The following is a 6,931-nucleotide window of genomic DNA, read 5'->3' on the forward strand; positions in this document are numbered from 1 at the left end:
CATATGTGACAGTTTTCTATATTTCATAAATGAAAAAATAAGTGCAAATTTCATATATGAAATAGAATTTTCTATATATCATAGTTGAAAATGTTGAATATTTCATATATGAAAATAGAATTTTCTGTATTTCATGTAGAATAACATAAGCCCAGTTGTGGTAATGTCAGATCCTAGGCTTAGTGTCTTGATAGCTTATATTCGGGCATGCCAACATTGTCCTTTATTGTGGCTGTTGCCAATGTACGTTCCCACCGACAGTGTAGGAGGTTTCCCCTTACTCCAAACTCACTCCTGCATTTATTGCAGACTTGAGGATAGCCATTCTGACAGGTGGGATTTGATTTCTCCTTGTCATTTTGATTGGCATTCCTCCTGTAATGATTAGGGCTGCTGAGCATCCTGTCCTAGGTGGAGGTATGGGGGTCGTTGGGGTTTTTTCCCTTTAAGGGTGTGAGGAAAATAGACCTGTGGCAGCTGACTTCCTGAAAGTCATTTGTGTTTGGAATTTATCTTGCAATACCTGCCGCAGGATATTTCCTGAGGGCAGCTGTCAAGAGCAGCCGCCCAGCCCTTGTGAATTAGAGGAGCGGGTAAGCACTGGGGGTCAGTTGTAGTTACAGGAAATGTCCACAAGGCGGCAGCACTTTTCGATGCCCACCTCTGGTTCTTGGGGCAAGCAGAGGCTTTGGGAAAGTCGGCTTCCAGGCTGTGAAATGTGGAATGTGCATGAGCAAAAATCCAAGGGCTTGTGTCTCACTACTTTTTCCTCTTAAAGCATCACACACACACCCTTCTTGTAGCATCACTTTTTTCACCTTAGCCCTTCTTGATAGCTGTTTTTTGTACATTCAGAGTCTATCCATATACTGGCGGTAGCCAATGTATATTACCACCAACAGTTTAGGGGTATTCTTTTTCTTCCATGCTCTGTATTTGTTGTTTGTTGACTTTTAATGATGGCCATTGTGAGTGGTGAGATTTGATGTCCATTGTCGGTTTGATTGGCATTCCTGCAGCCATTAGGGACGCTGAGCATCTTGTCCAGTGGTGGAGGTTTGATTTAGTTTAATTTTTTGGTTTTTTTCTTTAAAGGGTGTGAGGACAATTTACCTTTGGAAATTGGCTTCCTGGAGTTGGCTGGTTTTGGGATATAGTTATCCAATACCCGCCCCAGGGCATTTCCTGAGGGCAGCTGTCATTAGCAGAGCCACAGCCCTTGTGAATTGAGGTGCCTGTGTGCACTGGTGATCAAGTTGTAGTTACAGAAAATGTCCACAGGATGGCAGCACTTTTTCTTGCCCACCTTTGGTTCCTTAAGGAAAGTTGACTTTCTGGTCTGTGAATTAGAGTGGAAGGTGCCTGAGCAAACACCCAAGGGCTTGAATCTCACTTCTTTCTCCCCTAAAGCAGTTCACAAGCACCCCATCCAGACTAATCCCTTCTGGGTCCGCAGCACACTGCTGAGGGTGCCTATGTGCCTGGGAGGCCGCACTCAGGAAGGAGGCTTGAGCTGGGACCCCCAAAACCAAGAGAAGTGGAGGCTCCATGATTATTGCTCCAACTCTGAGAGGCCTTGATCACACTCAGCACTCTGGTCCCCACCAGAACACAACAGACAGTAGAATTTTTAAAAGGGCTCAATGGATGGCAATGTGCCAGGCTGTGTCAACTCCACCCTAGTTCAGCAGTGGGAACCAAGCCTGCTCAGCCTCCAGGGTTGGGATAGTATCCCAAGTCAGGAAGGTCGGAGATAATGGAGTAGTCACTGCTTTTCTTTCCTCTTCTGCAACATCTTGCTGATGCTACACTGCAGTCCAGTTTGCAATGTTGTGTTTGTTGTCAGTGCATAGCTGACAGATTTGGGTATTATGTGTCTATGGAATATCTCTGTTGTCTTTTGGGACTTTTTTGCCATGGAAGGTCAAGCAGAGGTCCTTATGAATTATCTATCTCATCAGGTCCTTGTGAATTATCTATCTTAGATACAGTTTCCTGTTTACAAAGAAGGAAGTTAAGAGATAATTTTTGTGGATTATCTCTTAGAGATACAGATTTCTGTGTGTATCTGAAAGGAAGGAATGAAGGAAGGAAGAGGATAATCCTTGTGGATTATCTATTACAGATACAGATTTCTTATCTATGTAGGTACCTACCTCCTAATTCATTTCAGGCCCTTCACTTTTTTTTTTTTCTGGAACCCTTTATTTGACTTTGAATTCTCAGAGTCCCTCTTGAGTTGTAAATTTGTTTCCTTGTATGTATACTTTTATTTTTTCCAATAAGGTATCTCATATGCCACAAACTTCCTCTGCCTGACTGTTCCCTTAATGCATGATCCTTCAAGGTCTATCCTTGTGGTTACCCTGTGTCGTAATTCCCTAATTTCAGTGGTAGTTTTTTAGGAGTGAGAAATAGTCTACTGGATATATGTACAACAGCTTGCTTAAGCTTTAATCTTGGTGGAGATTTTCCTGGTTGTGTGTCTTGGCTATTGGAAGTAGTCCTCCAGTGTTCACTGGGGTTCATGTGCCTTTTGATTGATGGTTTCCTCAGCACATAGGCCCAGGTGTGAGAATGTGAGATCCCAGGTTTAGCCTGTCTTGACAGGTTGTTTATTTATTTATTTTTTGAGGCATTCAGAGGCTGTTCATATACTGACTGTAGCCAATGTATATTCCCACTGACAACTTAGGGAAATTCTTTTACTTCCAGGCTCCTTCCCACATTTATTGTTTGTAGACTTGTGAGGATGGCCATTGTGACTGGTGGAATTTGATTTCCCATTGTCATTTTGATTGGCATTCCTGTAGCCATTAGGGATGCTGAGCATCTTGTCCTGTGCTGAAGGTTTGGTTTTGTTTGGCAGTTGGCTTCCTGAAAGTTGACTCTGTTTGGAATTTATTTCTCCAGTATCCACACCATGACATTTCCTGAGGACAGCTATCATTATAGAACCCCAGGCCTTGTGAATTGAGGTGCCTGTGAGAACTGGTGATCAAGCTGTAGTTACAGAAAAAGTTCAAAAGGCAGCAGCACTTTTGCACGCCCACACTTGGTTCCTGGGGCAACCAGGATAGTTGGCTTTCATGGGTGTGAAATAGAGTGGACTGTGCCTGGACAAACACAGAAGGGCTTGAGTTTCAGTACTTTTTGCCCCTGTGGCATCACACAAACCCACCCACCATCCAGATTAATCCCTTCCAGGTCCACAGCACCCAGTGCCTCAGAGGCTGCCCTCTCAGGAAAGAGGCTTTTGCTGCTAACCTCAGCACCAGGAGAAGTCGAGGCTAACTGAATCATGCCTTCAAATTCCTCAGGCCCTTGATGCCATGGCGGACTCTGGTCCCAGCCAGAGAGCAGTAGATTGTAGAACTTTAAAAATGTTTCAGTGAAGGGCATTATGCCAGGCTGTGTCCACCCCTCCCCAGTCCAGCAGTAGGACCCAAGCTTGCTGAGCCTCCAGGGATGGGATATCATCCCAAGTCAGGGAGGTCACTTATAACAGAGGAGGCCCTGCTTTCCTTTCCTTTAACATCTTGCCATACTACATTGCAGCATAGTCGAGTTACGGTATTGTGATTGCTATCAGCATACAGCTGCTTGATTCAGGTATTTCATATCTGTGGTGTTTCTCTATTGTTTTTGGACTTTGTGCAATAACAAGTCGAGCAGAGTGCTTAGCATCAGGTCCTTGTGAATACCCCCTATTTCCTGCAGCAAAACATGGGTGTAGGTTCTCCTGCATGAAATATGAAATTTTCTGTATTGCCTTTTCCCTCTACCTTCATCAGCAGTTATTGTTTGTTGAGTTTCTGACAGTGGCCATTCTGCATTCTGTGAGGTGATACCTTCCTGGGGTTTCGATTTGCATTCCTAATATTTAGCAATGATGACCTCTTTCCATGTGATTTCTTTTCAAGGGTGAGTTCAACTCATTTCTTCAGATTGGCTCCCTTGAACTCAGCCCTGTTGTAAATTTTTTCTGATGACCACCATTAGAACGTTTGTGGAGATCAGCTGTTTTTTACTTCCAGACCCTCTGACCTTAAGAATACTCAATGCCCAACACCACGGCTTTTCAAGTTGTTACAGAAAATGTCCTCAAGGCGGCAGCTTTATTCAGCCCCACACAACTTTTTCCCCTGTAATTTCCATGTTATTTTATTTTGAATAGAGATGATTTCTGAATTTATATGTGTTTCAGGTATATAGGAACTTGATTCATTAATGTATAGAGGTTTATCTATTCTCTTTCAAGTTCTTGTTCCCATCTAGGTGATTACAGTGTGTTCAGTAAACTTCCATCTGCTATTCAGTAAGGCATTTTCAATCATCTATTTGATCCATATAAGTGTATCTATGTTAATTCAAACCTCTTAATTTACTTTGCCTGTATCTAGAGACTGAGGGCTCCTGCAGAGGGCAAGAGGCGCTCCAGGAACATCATGGGGGCGCGCTGCCTGCCACATCCTCCCAGGTCCCTGAGCCCCACCACAAGCCAACCTTGGGACCCAAGCCTGCCCAGTCTCCCGAGATGTGACACCAACCCATGTGTAACCATGGGATGAGGGGAATAGAGTCAGCATATGTTTCTATATTTTTTGAGTTGATAAAGTTATTTGAAGTTGAGTATATAGGTGAATTACAATGCATTGGGTGTTTTTTTTTTTTAATGCACAGCAACTTGATTCACTCATTGTTGTTGCATGTAAGTTAAATAAGCAGAGTGACAATATACAGCCTTGATGAAATCCTTTCCCAATTTTGAACCAGTCTGTTGTTCCATATCTGGTTCTAACTGGTACTTCCTGACCATCCAGTTTTCTCAGGAGGCAGGTAATGTGGTCTGGTATTCCCATCTCTTTAAGAATTTTTCACATTTTGCTGTGATCCACACAGTCAAAGGCTTTAGTGTAGTCTATGAAGCAGATGTTTCTCTGGAATTCTCTTGCTTTTCCTATGATCCAACAGATGTTGCAAATTGATTTCTGGTTCCTCTGCCTTTTCTAAATACTGCTTGAACATCTGGAAGTTCTTCATTCATGTACTGTTGAAGCCTGTCTTGGGAACTTGCTTTTGCTAATGTGTGAAATGAGTGCAATTGTGCAGTAGTTTGAACATTCTTTGGCATTGCCCTTCTTTGGGATTGCAATGATAACTGACCTTTTCCAGTCCCGTAGCCTGAGTTTTCCAAATTTGAGTTTTCCAAGTTTGCTGTCATATTGAGTGCAGCACTTTAACACCATCATCTTTTAGGATTTGAAATAGCTCAGCTATATCCCACCAGGCCCCTCTGTCCTTGGGATTTCCCAGGCTAGAATACTGGAGTGGATTGCCATTTCCTTCTCCATAGGACCTTCCCAACCCAGGATCCAAACCCTGGTCTCCTGCATTGCAGGCAGATTCTTTACTGACTGAGTTACCAGGGTCTGTTAGTGATTCACTCATATATAGATGTGTATATCTTATATTTTGGGTTCTATTCCTGTATGAAGTGAAGTGAAAGTTGTTCAGTCGTGTCCAACTCTTTGCAGCCCCATGGCCTATACAGTCCATGGAATTCTCCAGGCCAGAATACTGGAGTGGGTAGCCTTTCCCTTCATGAGGGGATCTTCCCAACCTAGGGATCGAACCCAGGTCTCCTGCATTGCAGGCAGATTCTTTACTGACTGAGTTACCAGGGACTGTTAGTGATTCACTCATACGTAGATGTGTACATGTTGTATTTTGGGCTTTATTCCTGTATAGGTTATTGCAGAGAGTGGAGTACCATTCCTTTTGTTACCCAGTGGGTCCTTGTGATTTATTTTCTAAATAGTAGTGTGCATGTGTTATTTCAAATAGCTGATTTCTATGGGCCCAGTGCATTTCTTCTCTGCTAACAGTAAGTTCTTTTTTCTAAGTCTGTGAACTGTGTATCTTTACTCAAGGAGCTCATACGTATCCATTGTTAAATTCCACCTAGAAGTGATATCATATTATATTTTTTGCTCACTGTCTCTCTTACTTCAGTTGCTATGATCATCTCTACCTTCTTCCCTGTGCCTGAAGATGCCATTATTTCATTGCTCCTTATGGCTGAGTAATATAGCATTGTGTGTGTATATCCCATATACTTTATTCATTTCTGTGTCCTTCCACACTTAGGTTGCATCAGTGTCTTTGCTATGAAAACCAGCCTGGCAAGGATGGCATGGGTACCCCTGTCTTTGAAAATGTTGCTTCTCCCTGACTATATGCCCAGGCATGTGATTGCTGTTTCCTAAGGCACTTCTGTGTTTCGTTATTTCAAGATCCTCCATATTGTTCTTTCTAGTGGACAAACCAGTGGACATTTTTAGTAATCTCATCCAAATTAATTTCTTGATGGGAATTTCTATTCCTAAAATGTTCCCATTTTTATTTTGCTAACCTTCATTCTTGATTATTTTTTGTGTTTGTTGTTATCAGTTCACTACTTCTTTTCCCACTGAAGTACAGGATACAGCATAGTGATTCAGTATTTTAATGGAATATACTCCATTTAAAGATATTACAAAATCATGGCGATATTGCTCTCTGCTGCATACAATATCCTATTATTTTTCTTACATTATATATGCGGCTCAGATGGTAAAGAGCTACATTACACATAGTGATTTTTATCTCTTAACCTCTACTCCAGTCTGGCAACGCCTACAACCAAATTCCCCAGGCCTCCATCAGTTTCTGGATTTGTGAGTCTCTTTCTGATTCATAGGTAGGTTCATCTGTGTCGTATTTTAGATTCTACACAAATGTGATTTCTTGTGGCCATTTTCTGTGTGTTTCTGACAATCTTGCCTTAGTATGAGAAAATGTAGATTCATTTTCCTGAAAATATTTATAACTTCAATCAGAATTTTCCATGTTTCATACAGGAAATTATGGGCACAGATTTTCCTGCATG

The sequence above is a fragment of the Cervus elaphus genome, chromosome 13 (genome assembly GCF_910594005.1).
Source record: "Cervus elaphus chromosome 13, mCerEla1.1, whole genome shotgun sequence".
In the NCBI taxonomy this organism is placed as follows: Eukaryota; Metazoa; Chordata; class Mammalia; order Artiodactyla; family Cervidae; genus Cervus; species Cervus elaphus.